Source organism: Belonocnema kinseyi, chromosome 3 (assembly GCF_010883055.1).
Source record: "Belonocnema kinseyi isolate 2016_QV_RU_SX_M_011 chromosome 3, B_treatae_v1, whole genome shotgun sequence".
In the NCBI taxonomy this organism is placed as follows: Eukaryota; Metazoa; Arthropoda; class Insecta; order Hymenoptera; family Cynipidae; genus Belonocnema; species Belonocnema kinseyi.
This window is the reverse complement of record NC_046659.1, coordinates 95,149,115-95,165,747: the sequence shown is the minus strand read 5'-3', so window position 1 is coordinate 95,165,747 and position 16,633 is coordinate 95,149,115. Positions and strand designations below refer to the sequence as shown.

Here is a 16,633-nt window from a genome sequence, read left to right as displayed (position 1 = left end):
TTCAGTAAGCGCTTCCTATACGTTAATTCCGCAGTTAATTCAGCAGACTTACAGACGGAAAATTAAAACATTTATTTCATCATGGAATTCTTCTTTCTAATTAAGTAAAAGAGTAACAACAATGATTAACTTAAAAATTTAGAGGTTATGCTTCACATGATTTACTCTGGGTTTACTGAACTAATTAGTGAATAAGTCCGAAATCACTGATTAATCAGTGAAATGTCTAACTACTAGTTCAATAAGTGAATTTTTCAGTGATTCAGATTTAGAGAATATAGCAACCAAAATTTGATTAAAATATTTTACTTTAATTTTTTAATATATCCAAATTTCAAGAATATTGATCTTTGGAGAAATAGTTTCTTCAAGGGGAGACACGTAAGATGTTGAAGCTTTCACGGTCAATACAACCCCTAACCTACTCGTACTGTTTTGATTTTCTTCGTAAGTCAAGAAATTAATTCTAATTGAGGTAAATTAATTAGAGTTCAATTAAAATAGACTTTATTTTATAAAATTTCTCCGAAATTCCTTAGAATTCAGTTTTTAATTGATTTGTAGTTAAATTCGTTTTTAATTTATTTGTACTCGCATTCGTAGACATTTTCTGAAATTTGCTTAAATTCACTTGAATTCGATTTTATTAAAGTAGAATTTAATTAAACACACTTGAATTTAGTACAATTTGTTTTATTTCATTTAAATTTAATTTCTTAAATTCTAGGAAAATTCGCTTAAGTGATTTCGCGACAATTAATTTGAAACTATTCAATTTATTAGAATTCGCTTGGAATATCCGCTAAAATTACATTATTTTCAGTAAAAAACGAAACAGCATAACTTTTATACTGTAGAGCTTGAAAAGGGCTCTGTAGAGTTTACACAATATTAATTTTACATTTGAAGAATTCTCAATTCACAGAAAGTTTCCGTCAACTTTCCAGAAAATATCAATAAATGTAATATTTAGTAAGCTTCAGGGAGCATATTTTTTACGTATAAATCGCCAATTAAGAAAAAAACTCTTTCGCTGTCATTAACTGCACAGAAAATTTTATTTATTAAGCTGTGTTTCAACCTCAACTATTTTCGTTCAAATTTTTAACATATGATTTTTTTAACAACAAAAAATCTGCAATAGTGAAAAAATCAGCAATTCTTTGTTTGTAGGTATACATTTTTATTTGAAAATTAAATTAATTAAATTTATGATATTGAAAGAAATATTTAAAGGCAACATTATTGGAAATTTGAGGACCAACTTAGGGATTAACCAAAAATTAATGATTCTTGATGGATACGTTTATGTATTTACTCGTTACATCTGATTAGAGAACTAACTTTAACCCACAGAGCGTCCTACTCGCGTACGCATATAAACCGCAGATTCTATGAGCATGCCCGTGACCGCAATGTGCCCTCGATGATTGTTCAAATTAATGAGCTATTGTGGACGTCCTGTGAAACGTGACGTTTGCACCGCAACCAACTCTAGTTTGAAGCCTTGAACGATTTGCACTCAACCAGTTCATGCTCAACGAGTTCCATCGATTTCGATTACAAACCTGTTACTTTCAATACGAAGGAAGTTTAAAAAATTTTAAGTTTCTTCTTTAATTTGTTTGTGGTTCATGTGATTTGTTCTTCGCAAATGGGCAGTTAACGAACTAAGTAATCATTGAGAATGTTTTTTCTTCTTCTGTTTTTATATAAACATTGTTCCGAACAGAATCAAATATTTCTATTATTGTTTATAATAATTTAAAACAGCAATGCAGAACAGATCTATACAAATATCTATCATCCTTGAGAATGCCCTGCAATGATTCCACAGTATGTATTTTTAATTATGACTACTGTGTCGTAGAATTTTTTAAATGTATTTTATTAATCACAATCATAATTAATCATTAAAACCTCAAATGTTAATGTATGTAGTAACTCTTATGACTTCATAGTACTATGCGTTAGAAAAAATTGTTGGTAAAATTCGTTTTCTGACGATCTTTTTACGACTTTTGATCATTATAATTACAGATGTTCAGCTTTTTCAAACTTTACGAAATACATAATCCTGCCTATTGCTTTCATTTTCATTTTAATAAAAAATTTGGTGTTGATGAACGTTGTCACGTCCACTACATATGAACTATTTTGTATAACTTTTTTACCGTGGTAAGGTAAGTTGTCCTCATTTTTTCTCTTCAAACAAAAAATTACTTTGCCATTTTGTATATTCTTCGGTTTATTTATCAAGACAGACGAATTTTTTTAGTAAAAAATGGCTTTTCTTACATTTCTCGAGAATTTAATGCGTAGTGTTTCTGAAAAAGATCAAATCGGTTAATAAATATAACCTTTGGACGTATATATCCACCAAAATTCATTTCTGGACCACTGTAAGGCTGCTCGGTAGGGTGGTCAATAAAAATCGATTTTGCAATATTTGTCATGCCACTCCCCTAAACTATTATGGGGACCGAAAAAAATTATAGCATGGAAATTTGAGCAATTTTGGTTAATAAAAAGGCGCGACTTAAAGCTCCTAAAGTTTCCCATTTAATAAGCATTGGGGAAAATGTCGCTTTTCAAAATATTCAACAAAGATGTGAGAATGTACAATTAAGATCCAATATAAACTGTATTTCTTTATTAGAAATATTTTAACGAAAAATAATAGCAGATAAATTTTATTTTTTACCTATATAAAACTCTTCTATTCACTATCGAAAGCCACCCCCTAATAAGTGAAATGCAAGTTTTGCGTTGTAGTGAAATTTATTAACTTTTATCGCCTTCTTATTTCCCAGATCACAACCAATCGGTATGCCATATATTTTTATTTTATTTTTCATAAGTGAGGAAATTTGTTCAGCTTGCATAATACATTTAAGCACATTTAAATTGTTTAAAAAATTTGACAATGTTATTTAAAATACACTACTTCTTTAAATTAATTCCAAAACTCATCTTATTTAGAAAATATCATTCAGTCCACATTCGTAACTATCTTTTATTGATGCAATATTAATTAATTTCCCATGTAGCAGCTACGGCTATTTTGAAGAGTCAATTTAATTTCCTAGTGTATTAGATTCATCTGCTATTAAATTATTAATTCATAAAATATTAATTCATCGGTCTATTCGATTCTTTATTAAGTCAATATAAAAGCAGTACCTGTTTACCAGTAATTTTTTATGCTGATATATACTAAATGTAATTTATTGTTTACTAATCCCAATATTTGTTTTTTTTATTATAGAACAAACTGCCTATAAGTATTAGAGCAGCAGAAACTAGTCATTACCACTGCTTTCAAAGTTTTTTAAATACATATCCATAATATTATGTGAAAAACATGTTATATTTTTATGAATAAATAAATAGAATATTGAGTTCAGGTATCGGACCAAACTCGTCTGTAAGCAATCCTAATTCACTGCTAATAATCTATTTATTTCGATGTAAATAATATATTATTTCTTGTGAATTCGGAGCACCAATACAATTTTTATATCATGTGTGAAGAAACGAAGCTATAAAAAGTGAAAAGCTCAGTTAAAAAAATGGGAATAAGATCAATAGTTTTTAATTTTGACTCCACCATTTCCCTTGTATTGTGCCCGGAAAATATCCCAAAAATGGAAAATAGCAATTGCTTGTGAAATGCATGGCAACGACGATTTTTTCAAAACTTTTGTGGCATTTATTTATATCATTCAATAAAAGGAGTTTTTCAAGTATTTCTACGCTAATTTTCAATTATTTATATAATTATTTTTTCAAACTCATTTTTATAATGTAAGTCGTAAAAATTGATTATTTTTCGGGATAAATGATACGGTTCAGAAATTTTAAGAGTTATATTTTTTTTGTTACAAGGTTCGCAATTATAATTAAGTACAATTGTACTTACCTATTGCTTGATTCCTGAAGTAGGTTTGACATTTTTTTTATGTACAACATAAAAATATAAATCTCAACAAATAAATGTATTGCCTGAGATTAAAATGATCTATAGAAAGGCAGGATACGCGTAAATTAATAGTTGAGGGGTCTGCGTACAAAAGGAGGTAATCAACCAAAATTAAATTTTATATGGCAACGTAAAAACGTTTGCATTTGCAAATACTGCAGTATTCATTAAAATCCTAAAGAGATTTTTTCGGAAATCCGTGATGCGCTCTCCCTGACATTTCGAGCCAAAAATAATAAAGTGACCCATTTTTTTAAAAACGGTGCTTTTTCTATTTAAAAGTCTATGTTATTTTCACGGACACAGGTTAATTTTACTCGATTTAAAGAAAAAAATAGGGAATTTCATACTTTAGAAACCTCAAAAAATGGGGAGGAGTTTCGCTGCAATTCCCGCGATTAAATGAAACTAAAATTGGAAAAACCTCTAATTTAAATATTTTGTCACAAAAATTGTTTATAGCAATAGTTTTTGTTAAGTTTTTGAATATTTTTGTTGCTAGCAGTCATTCGTACAATAATTTTCAATAGTTTCAGATGCCAACATTTAGATTTATAATTTATTTTAAATTGAAAAGGAAACCATCTTTATATTCATATTACACAGTCTGGAAGAACAATTCTTTTCATCAAATTCATATAATTTGCCATACTTTCGTACCTCAATAATCTTGCTTTACCCCAACTACCCAAATTCCCCTCACACAGCTGAGGGACCCACAGACTGCTAAAATCAGCCCTTGCCAACGGGCGTCCTTTGTACTTGATAAGGAATCAAATGCGAAACATAATATTTTTTTATTTTACAATTAGAAATTTAAAAATATTATTTTCGAAATCTACGTTTTTTCGCGATTATACAATATGTTAGTTGCCTTAATTAGTTGAAAAATAAGAAAAAGTGCACTGTTACAAATTTTTGTCTTAATTTTATGAAACATGTTCGGAAGTTCTATGTTGTTATATGTTTCATAAAATGATGATAAATGTAGGAAAATAAGGATAAATTTAGAATATGAAAATTCCGAAAATATTATAATATACATGGTTTGGACTTACGTCCCTATTGACTATATTAGACACTTTCTTTTAGGCATGTTACTATTTTTCCTTTTTTAAAAATTATTTGGTGGCCCAAAGAAGGACGGTTATTTAAATCGGCCCTGTTTTAGAGACAACAAAAATTTGAAACGAAAGAACATGTTTTTAATAGTGATGTGGGTCTGAGTCCTGCGAGATAAAATTTTTGGAATTTCCCATGTTTCATGAACATATTTCATAAGATTAGAACGAACATTTCTAATAGTAAACTGATTGGCAAGTAACATACAGTTTGGTTCGCCAAAATAATAGATTTTTAGTACAATAAATTACTAATTCAAAAATTTAAGAAAGGTGTGTATCGTGTTTTATTCATCATTAAGTACAAGGGAACCCTGCTGAAAAGAATCGGTGGCAGAAGTCTGGAGGTCACTCAGCTGCGCGACAGAAAATTGGGTGGTGGGCATAGAGCAAGCAAATAGATGACGGTCAAATGGGCACTGTTCTAGACTTTTTTGAACGAAATAAGTGTGCTTTCTCACTCACTATGATCTATTATCTTGAAAGATAACCTTAATTAACATTTCATTCCCCTAGAATACTATCCGAAAATTTGCACTCCTGCAAATAAAAATTTTTCGAACAACCTGAATAGGACCTAATTGGCCTTCCTTTTCAATCAAAAGGAACAGAACCACCGAGAAAAGTTCTAAATATCGGATATCTGTAATCCCATTGACTCGTTACGAATTACGATTCACACTCGTTCGGAAGCATTATGCAGGCTAGAGTCCTGGAAGGTTGGAACAGACACAGGCGGAAGGGGGTTTCTGATATTATAAGTGGCTGAGAATCCTTTATAAGCGTGGAACTGAGTTCGGGTAGAGGCGAACGTGGAATTTTTGATGTAGTAGCAAGCAGATATGAATATCGGAAAGTTCCCAAAGGAATTCCGAAGGATCACAGCGCTGGGAGGGAAAGAGTGAGAGAAAGGCCAAGTGTTGAAGAGAGAAGGTCGATTGAAAGAGGGTGGAGTGAAGCTGAGTCTTCGTGAAGGCTTCCCAAGGGACCGAGCAAGAGAAGCAACTTTGAGAAATCGCTGAGGAACCGATAAACTTCACGGGCGTCAAACAAACAACAAACCCCTGCCCTGGCACGGTGCTCGTTTCAGATCCGATAAGATAGGCAATACAGATAAACTTTCATGTCTGCCCGACTAAACGGGATAGTTGATACTGGCCGCTTACCAGCTAAACGGTTTATCCGAGTTCTGCGTGTAATACTCATTGTTTCAAAATCGATCTTATCGGTACGAGAGCAACCAAGAATATTCCACCAATATTATCAGAATATTCAACTTTATGGAATGCACCGTTCAAACTTCCTAACTAATTATTGTATTCTACTCCCTCAATAGTGAGCGAGAATTTTTAAAATAGTTTTGAAAATCATTAGGGAATTCTTAGTACCAAAGATTGTTGCGGTTTTCCTTTGTTTAAGGTACAGCGTTATGTAAAACTCTATTCCAAAATATAGCAAGGTGTCTACTCAAATCCTGAAAAAAATTCCTGACAATTCCAGGTTTTTTGAGGTACTCTAGATTTTCCAGGTATAATTTTCTGTAATACAGAGCGATTCCAGTATTTTCGATTTTTTAATATAACCGATACGGAATATTTATCAGAGATTATCGCTATTTTATTATAAATATTTTTTTTTCATTTTTTAAAGTAGCTTTATAATAGGGCAAGTTATATCTTGATGATTCACTTCTCTAAAGATTTAGATAATATTTTTAATTTGGGGAGTTTTTATCAATATTAATACATGATATTCTTAAATATATTAATTATGACTATCCAATGATTGAATAAACTGATCAAAATAAAAACATAATTAACCATTTCTTGAGTTTGTTCACAAAACAGTTGAATTCTTAGCATAAATGTTAAATTTTATTACCTAACTTTTGACAAGTTGTTTAGTGCTAGAATGAGTGTATCAAATGAAAAACATATTGTTTTTAGAATAAATGGTCGGCATTTAATTGTCTATTAAGATTTTTTATAATAACAGTAAACCCGACAAGTTAGCTAATTGAGTAAGTTTGTTGAACCTAAATATACAATTCTTTAATCGTTATTCCAAGTAAAAATGATCATTCTTTAGGAAAATTCCCGTTTACAACTAAGAATTATAATTCTTCTTCGCAAATTACCGTTCCAACCCACAATTAATTAAAATTTGAAAATCCCCTGCTTCAACTCAGAATTGACTTAAATTTTTTAATTCTGTGTTCCAAGTCAGAATTAAAATTATTTTGACAAATTCTTGTTCTAATCTAGAATTTTAATTATTTTCGAAAATTCCCTGAAATATTTTATATCTGCTGAAAATGTTTAAAATGACTTTAATCCTCTAAAATACTAGGAAATACTAGACGCAGTCTCTTGAAAGAACTGAGAAATGCCATGATACCTGTTAAATTCCTAGAAAATCTCTTAAAATATTTTAAATCACGTGACAGGATCTCTAATCAAAATCTGAACATAGGGCGCTGACAATTCCGTCGTTTTTTAAGGTATCTGTAGATTTGTTCAGATACAATTATTTTTTATTTAAGTATTCAGTATCGCATTTTTGAAAGAAAATCTTCACTTTGCAACTCTTATAATGATCTTAAATTGATTAAAAAATCTAAAAAATTAATTTAAAAATTGGAACATGCATACAATAATTTCAGGAGTTTTTCATAAATAATTTTTTTAACTTCGTGGAGGTAACTTTAAAATAAGACAATTATTTTCTTAATGACACACATTTGAATTGAATTTTAATTTACCTTTAAAGATCCATGAATTTGATTAATAATTAAAACGAATTTGCATATTATTATTGTACATGAATTTGAAGTAATAAAAATATATTTTCATGGGATTAGTGAAAATGATAAAAATAAATTTGATTTAGAAAAGTATAAATCCAGTATTATAAATTTAACTTTACGAATGAAAAACATTGTTATTTAATTTAATATCACAATGATTGAACCAAACTCAAGCACGCTCGGATAAATTCCCTGAGTTTGATAAAAATCCCATGAGTTTCCACAAACAACCAAATTCCCTGCCATTTCCAGGTTTTCCAGGTGTTAAATGATAAGTAAAGTTACTTTATTAAATAGTAGTGACCGTAACGAATTACTTTTAATTAATTAATGTTTATTATTTTAAAGGGTAAACTGTCATTAGTTAACATTTTACAGTTGCACAGGAAAGGTTTAACAAAACCTAATTATTATAAAAAATTAATTTAGCTGTAAGTAATTGGTCACGAGTTAACGTTTAATAAATGCCTTTAAATTTAAATTATATCGATTTTTAAACAAAATTCAGAATTTAGCAAATTTATTGCAAATTTTAGGTGACCCCTTCCCTTTTTACAAAATGTCTAAAAACTTCTATGAAATAAAAACGATTGGGATTAAAGTTTTGTGATATATGATTGCGATTTAAAAATAACTGTCACTTCTTTTTTTCTTTTCAAAAAATTTTTCTTTACTATAATTAACAATTTGCCGACTTTATAACAAAAATAACACCTTTTCTATCATAAAGTATGATATAGTCTTAATGGCCTGTTAAAATTTTTATACTAATAAAATATCACTGAAAAAAGCGAGAGAAAGAATAACTCCCTGTTCTTTACAGGTATTTTCCAGGTGCATGACGAAAATGGTATTTTCTATATCAATTAATTCATACTGGCTAAGACTTGAAAAAATCCAATGTATTGTTATCAGAAAGCGGGTGGTAAATACGAAAATTAAAAATTTGAAAAAATCAGAGGTGGTAGCCAATTAAATCAACAAAAAACAGCTAATTTAGAAAGTTTTCAATCAAATACATAGACCCACAAAAAAGTTGTCTGCACGAAACAAGTGAGTAGATTATCCTTATTGATTTTGAGCCGCTGAATCCCAACCTGGCTTTAGAATTTTTGTCGTACACGTCTCAATTTTCCCCTAGATGCGAAAAATAGAGTAAAATCTAGGGATATTCCGGACATTATTTTGTAATACCAGTATAAGGAAGAATAAGCTTGCGCATGTCATATTCTTATGTGTTGGGACTCGTTAAGACCCAGTTTATACACAAAAATTTCTCAGCGTGCTTTCCGTTTCCCCTGGCTAGGTTATATATAGAGAAATTGAAGATCTTGCTCATTTTATACAATTTTATTTTAAATTTTAAACACAATTTTTTTTTGGTGTTGAAAAGTTGAAAGTACATATAAAAAGAAAATTTTTGGTGCCCATTAGAACCGTTAATATTAATATTACGGTTTGCCTCTATTCATTTGTAATTTTTCTATATAAATAACACAGAAAATTTTATTTTTTATTTTTGAATTTTGATTACTTCGTAATGGCTTGTTTGCGCAACATCCCAGATAAAGAATTAATAGGAAATTTCACGCTCTACAAAAAACGTCTGAAGGTCAAAGTTCCTCAGATCAACCGTTTCAAAGATATCTGCGATCAAAAATAACACTAATCAAAAATTTCAAATATTTTCCAATAAAACTGCAAAAAAATATCATACGCAATATTTATATCATTTTTTTATAAAATAACTTATTTTTTTGTTATAAAGAATTAATTGTTCAATAAAATTTATTAGAATTTAGTAGAAAATAAATTAAATTTGTTATAAAAAATACCCAAAAATCATTTATTTGATATTTTTAATCTTTATATTGATATATTCGTGCTTTTTGTGAGGTGCGTATTGCGTAAATTAACAAAAAAAAGTTTACAATCTCAGGTTAACGGAATTCAAGTGATTTTACACACGAAAAAAAATATAAATATAGAGTATGATATTTTTTGCAGTTTTATTGGAAAACATTTAAAATGTTTGATTAGAGTTATTTTTGATCGCAGATATCTTTAAAACGGTTGATCTGAGGAACTTTGACCTTCAGATATTTTTTGTAGAGTGTGAAATTTCCTATAAATCCTCTCTCTGGGATGTTACGCAAACAAGCCATTCCAAAGTAGTTACAATTCAAGGGTAATAATAAAAATTTTCCGTGTTATTTGAGTGGAAAAATTACAAATGAATAGAGGCAAACCTTAATATTAATATTAAGGGCTGTAATAGGCACCAACATTTTTGTTATTATATGTACTTTCAACTTTTCAACACCAATAAAAAAAAAATTGTTTTTTTTAAACACCCTAATATTCATGTATTATGAGCTGCTTAACATGAATCTGGCCTTAGAATTTCTCGTACATGTTAGGACCAAATCTGTTTTAACTAGCTTAAGTCATTCTAGGGGAATTGAAGGTCTTTCTCATATTATATAGATTTATAAGGGGGAGAAATAACAAAAATTTCATATCCTTTGCAGATTTGCATGCTAAATCTGCATTCGAACGCGAAATTTGTCGGGCTTGTTCCATTTTCTCTCTAGATGCAAAAAGTAGAGAAAGGCCTAAGGATTTTCTGGCCACACAAACCCACAAAAAAAAGTTGTCTGCATGAGACAAGTGACTGCTTTCGCACGCAAAACTGCAAAGGATAGGACACTTTTGTTATTTTTTCCCGTATAAATCTATATAGTATGAGAAAGACTTTCAACTTTAGAAGAAGTACTCAAGCTAGGGGAAACAGAAGACACCCTAGAGAATTTCTGTGTACAAATTAAGTCTGTACAAGTCGTACCACTTAAGAATATAACATCCATGTGTCTATTTTCCCGTACACTAGTATTATCAAAATAACGTCCATAATATCCCTAGATTTCCCCCTATTTCGTGCATCTAGGGAAAAACTGTGAAATGTTCGAGAAATTCTGAAGCCAGATTCGAATCAGGTAGCTCAAAATACATGAATATGGCCAAGACATCTAATATGTTTAAAAAATCCAAGATGACCGCCAGAGAAAGATTCGATAGAATAATAAATTAAAAAAATTTTTAACAACATTTTCTTATATGTGGCAAGATCTCGGATCTTGCGTCCCGGATCATCACATTATACGTTTTGAAGCTCTGTTTCCGGCGAAGATTCAAACTGTTTCTGAAGATTATAGAAAAAATATTCTCTTAAAGTATCTTTTAACTGGCCGTCATCGTGAATTATTTAAAAAACAATTAAATCTCGGATTAATACACAGATGACTGAGAGAAATCTAATTTACTTGTTATATTTAAGAAAATCTTGTTGACATTTTTTTTAAATTTATTCATTTTTTTAAACATTGAACTGTCTGCCACCTTGAATCATCCTTTGTTAATAATGATATGGAAATCACTATTTTTTACGTCCTTTGGTGTTTTTAAAATTGTGGAGCATTCAATTAAATCTCATTGAACTAATGACGAATACATTTTGTTAGAATAGATTATCATAAATTGAAATAAATGTGACAAACCATTTGCTTTTCTTTACATTACAAATCCAGAATGACAACAACAAAACCTAATCAATGTCTTAACTCAAGTTAATAACATAACTGATACTCCCATAATGCATACTGTGAACTACTATTAATTATTAGTATGGATATCCTAATTCGTATTTAATGGCCGGTCTATATAATTACTTTCAGCGAAACCTTAAAATTTGGGGTAAAGAGGACAATACGTTAAGAAATAATAATATCCTTGCGGTAATTCAATATTTAGCTCTAAAAAACAGTAATGGATTGTCAGCTATGCATTATATTTTTTTGTCACAAAAGAAATTCAAATTCAATTTCTGAATAATATATGAAGTTAATTGTCAAATAATTATGAAGGATTAAATAGGGTAAGTGCACCTGTCTTCGCACGTGTATCAGTGGTAGGGTTAATACTTATTTTCTCTTAATGAAATTAATATGAAGGGGAGGCGGAGAAAAAGTCCTCGCAACCTGTTTTTGGATGACTGATTAGGTTCGTTAAATTTTTAATTATGCCAGAGCTACAATATTTTCTCTTTAAAAGGTCGATTTCTCTCAAAATTCTGTATAAAATGAGCTCAGGCTAAAGACAATTTGTCTATTTTTAAATTTTCATTCATGACACAGTTAGGTAATCGTCCAGATTTTCGATCTCTGATTTTTAACGGATCTTGACATTTCGTTACTGACGATTCAGAAAATCTTAAAATTTTTTCGGTGTCCGTATGGTTACCTGAATATTATAGCAACGCAAAATTTTGAAGGGTTCGTCCAATCAAAGCAACCTTCGATATACTTGTCAAGGGTCCCAAAATAAGGTTTAAGTTCGTTAATCAAATATTTCTAACCAAAATTAAACAATGTGGAGGATTTTCAAAATTTGAAAAAAAGTTTAATTTTAGAGGTTGTTGTAAAAGTTCCTTCTTTTGCAAAGTATGCAAATAAAATTTTCAATCTAGATAAAATGGGAAAAGTTATATAATTTTCAGAATTTTCAAAAAATAGAACAAAATATATTTTTCTGATAGATTAGGAAATTTCATTGAATGTTTTCACTAGATATGAAATATGTTTAGAAACTATGTCAGTTAAATTTTTCAATTAGACCAAAATTCAAATATATTGATTTTTTTAAATCTTTCATAATATCTTAAAATATTTTTTAATTTGGTTTAAATCTTGTTTAATCACATAAGATATTCAATAATGATTTGCAATATTTTAAAAATCTGAAATCTTATTACATGTATTATTATCACCTAGGTGCGAATTTTCCATTGGACCATAGTCAGACCAACTTTCTCGGAGTTGAGCTAACTTTGACAACCAGGCATTGGCCAACATACCGAAATGATAACTATGGCCCAACTCTGTTTGCCGACTATTGGCTACCGTGGTTGACCCAACCATGACTACTAGAAGTCGGCCCAACGGCGAAATTATAACTTTGGCCCGACCATTGGTACAATATCCATTACCAACATCGGGCCAACTATGGCAATTACACGGAAAAAAATATCCATTAAATTATATAGAACTATTCTTACTTTAAAATCTTTTAAAAAGTCGTTTATAAATTAAAAAAAAAATGTAATCATATAACTCCGGTTAAGCCCCTTGAAATTCCTGAAAGTCTGTTTAAATACTTAAAAATATTTTTAAATTACATGAAAATCCTTAAACTCTTTTGATTTTTTCAAATCATTTAAAATGCTTTCTGAGATTTTAAATTCCTTTACTCACTTTTTAAACCATATTAAATCCATTGAAATGGCAGAAAATATCTTAAAATCACTAAAAATCTTTCGGACTCATAAAAAGTATTTTAAAGCCTCTAAAATTCCTTGAAAATTCTTGTTCTTTCTTTAATTCTTCTCAAATATTTTAAACTTCTTTAAAATTACTTGAAATATTTCGAAATTCATTTATAATTTTTTTCTCTTTTCATTAAAAAGAATGTTTAAATCCCTTTATACCGATTTCTGGGCCGACTTTGGCCCTGAGTTGGGCTCGTAATCAGCGTTACTCGTTAACAAAAGTTGTCTCAGAGTTGCCCCGGTGGTTGGTCTATAATTGGGCCATTGTTGGGCCAATAGTCGGCCTAACTTCTTCAGAACTTTCGAAATCTCTTCATGCCGATCTCTGGGCCCAGTTTGGCCCAGAGTTGTGCCAGTAGTCGGCTCACTCGTTAACGAAAGATTTCATACAATTGCCCCGATGGTTGATCCATGTTTGGGCCATTGTTAGGCCAATAGTCGGCCTAACTTCTTCAGAATTTTTAAATCCCTTCATGCCGATCTCTGGGCCGACTTTGGCCCAGAGTTGTGCCGGTAGTCGGCGTTACTCGTTAACAAAAGACGTCCATACTTGCCCCGATGGTTGGTCCATGTTTGGGCCAATAGTCGGCCTAACTTCTTCAGAACTTTCTCAATCTCTTCTTGCCGATCTCTGGGTCGATTTTCGTCGAGAGCTGGGCCAGTAGTCGGATTTACTCGTTAACGAAAGATTTCCCATAGTTTCCCTAATAGTTGGTCCTTGTTCGGGCCAAAGTTGGGCAACAGTCGGTCCGACGTTGTGTGCCAACGTTGGCTGTTTAGATTGGGCTGACAAAAGTATCTTATAAATATAAAAGGTGGCTCAATTTTTGGCTGCCGATCTACGACGGGCCAAAGTCGATCCGACTTTGGGCCAACGCACCTGCCCTGGGTGCCGACCTGAATTCGCACCTGGGCAGCGTAGCAATATTTTTTATAGAATGGTACACAGAAATTTGCAGACGGCCATGCACAGCTATCGGTTATATTTCACATTTTTTTTGTCATACTTCCAGCTAGGTTAGCAGAGAGGCTTTAGGCGTTAGGAATTAGAAATGCGAAACTTATAGGGCTCGAGCCCCAAGGCGAATAAAAATTTTCATAACGTGCGATTATAAACAGTGTAGTGATTTTATTATATTTATTAAACTACCCATAGTACCCTCTACTATAGGATTAGTTCTATAAAATTTAATGGATATTTTTGTTCCGTGTAATTCCCATAGTTGGCCCGATTTTGGTAATGGATATTGTACCAATAGTCGGCTAACATGGTCGGGCTAACGTTATAATTTCGCTGTTGGGCCGACTTCTAGTAGTCATGGTTGGGCCAACCATGGTAGCCAATAGTCGGCAAACAGAGTTGGGCCATAGTTATCATTTCGGTATGTTGGCCAATGCCTGGTTGGCAAAGTTAGCCCAACTCCGAGAAAGTAGGCCCGACTATGGCCCAATGGAAAATTCGCATCTGGATAGAGCTTTTTCAAAATTTTAAATAAAATAATCTAGATTAATTCATCAAAGTAGAGTTGTCTTAGAACTGAAGTTTGAACGAATGGGACAAAATTCTATAGCTTAGAAAAATTTAAAAAAAAATTGTGTTATCCCACATTTTCTCAGGGTATCAGGGCGAGAGCGGTTGTGACATTACACACACACACACTAACTATATATACATTGAAAAATGAATCTGAAGGGGTTTGAAGGCAACCCCCGACACTTCACTAAAAGCGAGAGTGCCCGGTTATAAGCGTTGAATAGAGAAAAATGAATATTTTCAGATTTCAGCGTAAAAGTGAAGATTATTTTATTCTTTTAAATGGGCGATTTTTCGATCTGTATAAAATGTCATTGTAAGAATAGGATATCTCTGAAAGTTATTTATTTTCCTATTTTCCTATTCCCCAAAAGAGAACGTGTTTTCAATATATTTAATTCCTTCTAATTGTACCGATAGGCCCACGTCAAGAGATCCTTGTATTCCGCGAAAGTGTTCATATTTTGAGTTTGCTTAATTTCTTCAAATCAGTTCACAAAATATGTATAATAAATTAATTTAATGCCTTCATGTGGAATATAAGTTTTTAAATTTTAATTCTAATCAATTCTAGTCTTCCTTTCTAGATTTAAAATTATTTCAATTTACATATTTTACATCAATACATTAATTCTTTTTTCAACACGTTTAAATAAATGCTTCCGTTAAATTTGACTAATAAGTCGATAGAGATGATTAGGATTTGCAATTTTTCTTTTCCCGTTGCAGGAGTTTTAGAAAAAGGAAAAATCGCGTATTCATAGGAATACAAATTCTTAATTCTTCTGAATTCAAAGCTTGTTACCGGATGTGTTGTATACTAAAAAACATACCTACTTCTTCTATGTTGTTTAATTCTGTCTTAGAACTAAATCTATAACCTAATTATCGAGCGCGAGTGTCGCAATGAGAATGTAATCGCGAAAGCCGTATGTGCTTTGAGAACCTTCTTTAAAAACAAATGAAAAAGAATTCAGTTTAACTCATGACTGTAATTCCTCAAAAGTTTAAATCACAGTTTTCGATTTAAGTTACAATATTCATGATATTTGAGAAAATGTAGTAGAAGTGTACGCATTAAAAGTTCCAAAACGTGAGAGAAGAACGAGAGCGTTCCCGAGCGCCCTGGGCGCGCTCAAACTCGGCGCGAAAAGAAGTTGGAAAAATTTTAAAACATCATATCTGTAAGAAAATCAGAAGAAAAATAAAATAAATATATATTTTAAAGAACTGTTATAAAAATTTCATGATTATACGTTTCATATATTCTACAAAAATATTTTTTCACCACAAACAATATTGCAATTTTTACAACTTTTTTGTTACAACTTCAAGTTATTGCAATGTGATAAGAAATTGTTTTTAATTTTTACTCGTAAACTGTTGACAAACAGTGAGAAAATAGCTTCAAAATGAGCCAACGAACATTGAAAAATTTTGATTATTTCGGAAGTTATTGAACATTTAAGAAAACATTGAAATCGACGCTATTTTTTCAATATGTATACTTAAATTTAAAAGAAAAATACCTTCCCCCTGGGCTCATTTTATATAGCATTTCCAGAGCAATTAATCCTTTAAAGAGAAAATAGAATCATCATTTCGCGACAACCGTGCATATATCTAATTTTTTTTATTTTAGATTTTGATTCTTAATTTAAGATGAGGTTGACAAAGATGAATGAAATTAGACATTTTTTAGTTTCACAAAGTACGAGGGTAGTTCAATAAGTCCTTAGAATGACCAACAAATGGCGCGCGAATCGCTCCAAATCATCTGTTTTCAGTCAGCACCACTCCCGACTAG

At 30.9% G+C, this 16,633-nt stretch overlaps 1 long non-coding RNA gene across 1 annotated transcript in view; it reads left to right on the top strand.

Moving 5' to 3' along the window:
- The first annotated feature begins 1,555 nt into the window (after positions 1-1,555).
- The window catches only part of LOC117169583, a 33,918-nt gene continuing 18,840 nt past the window's right edge, over positions 1,556-16,633 (top strand). The window contains exon 1 of the long non-coding RNA XR_004466681.1: positions 1,556-1,836. This is a non-coding gene — a long non-coding RNA (uncharacterized LOC117169583). The remainder of the gene's footprint in view (positions 1,837-16,633) is intronic.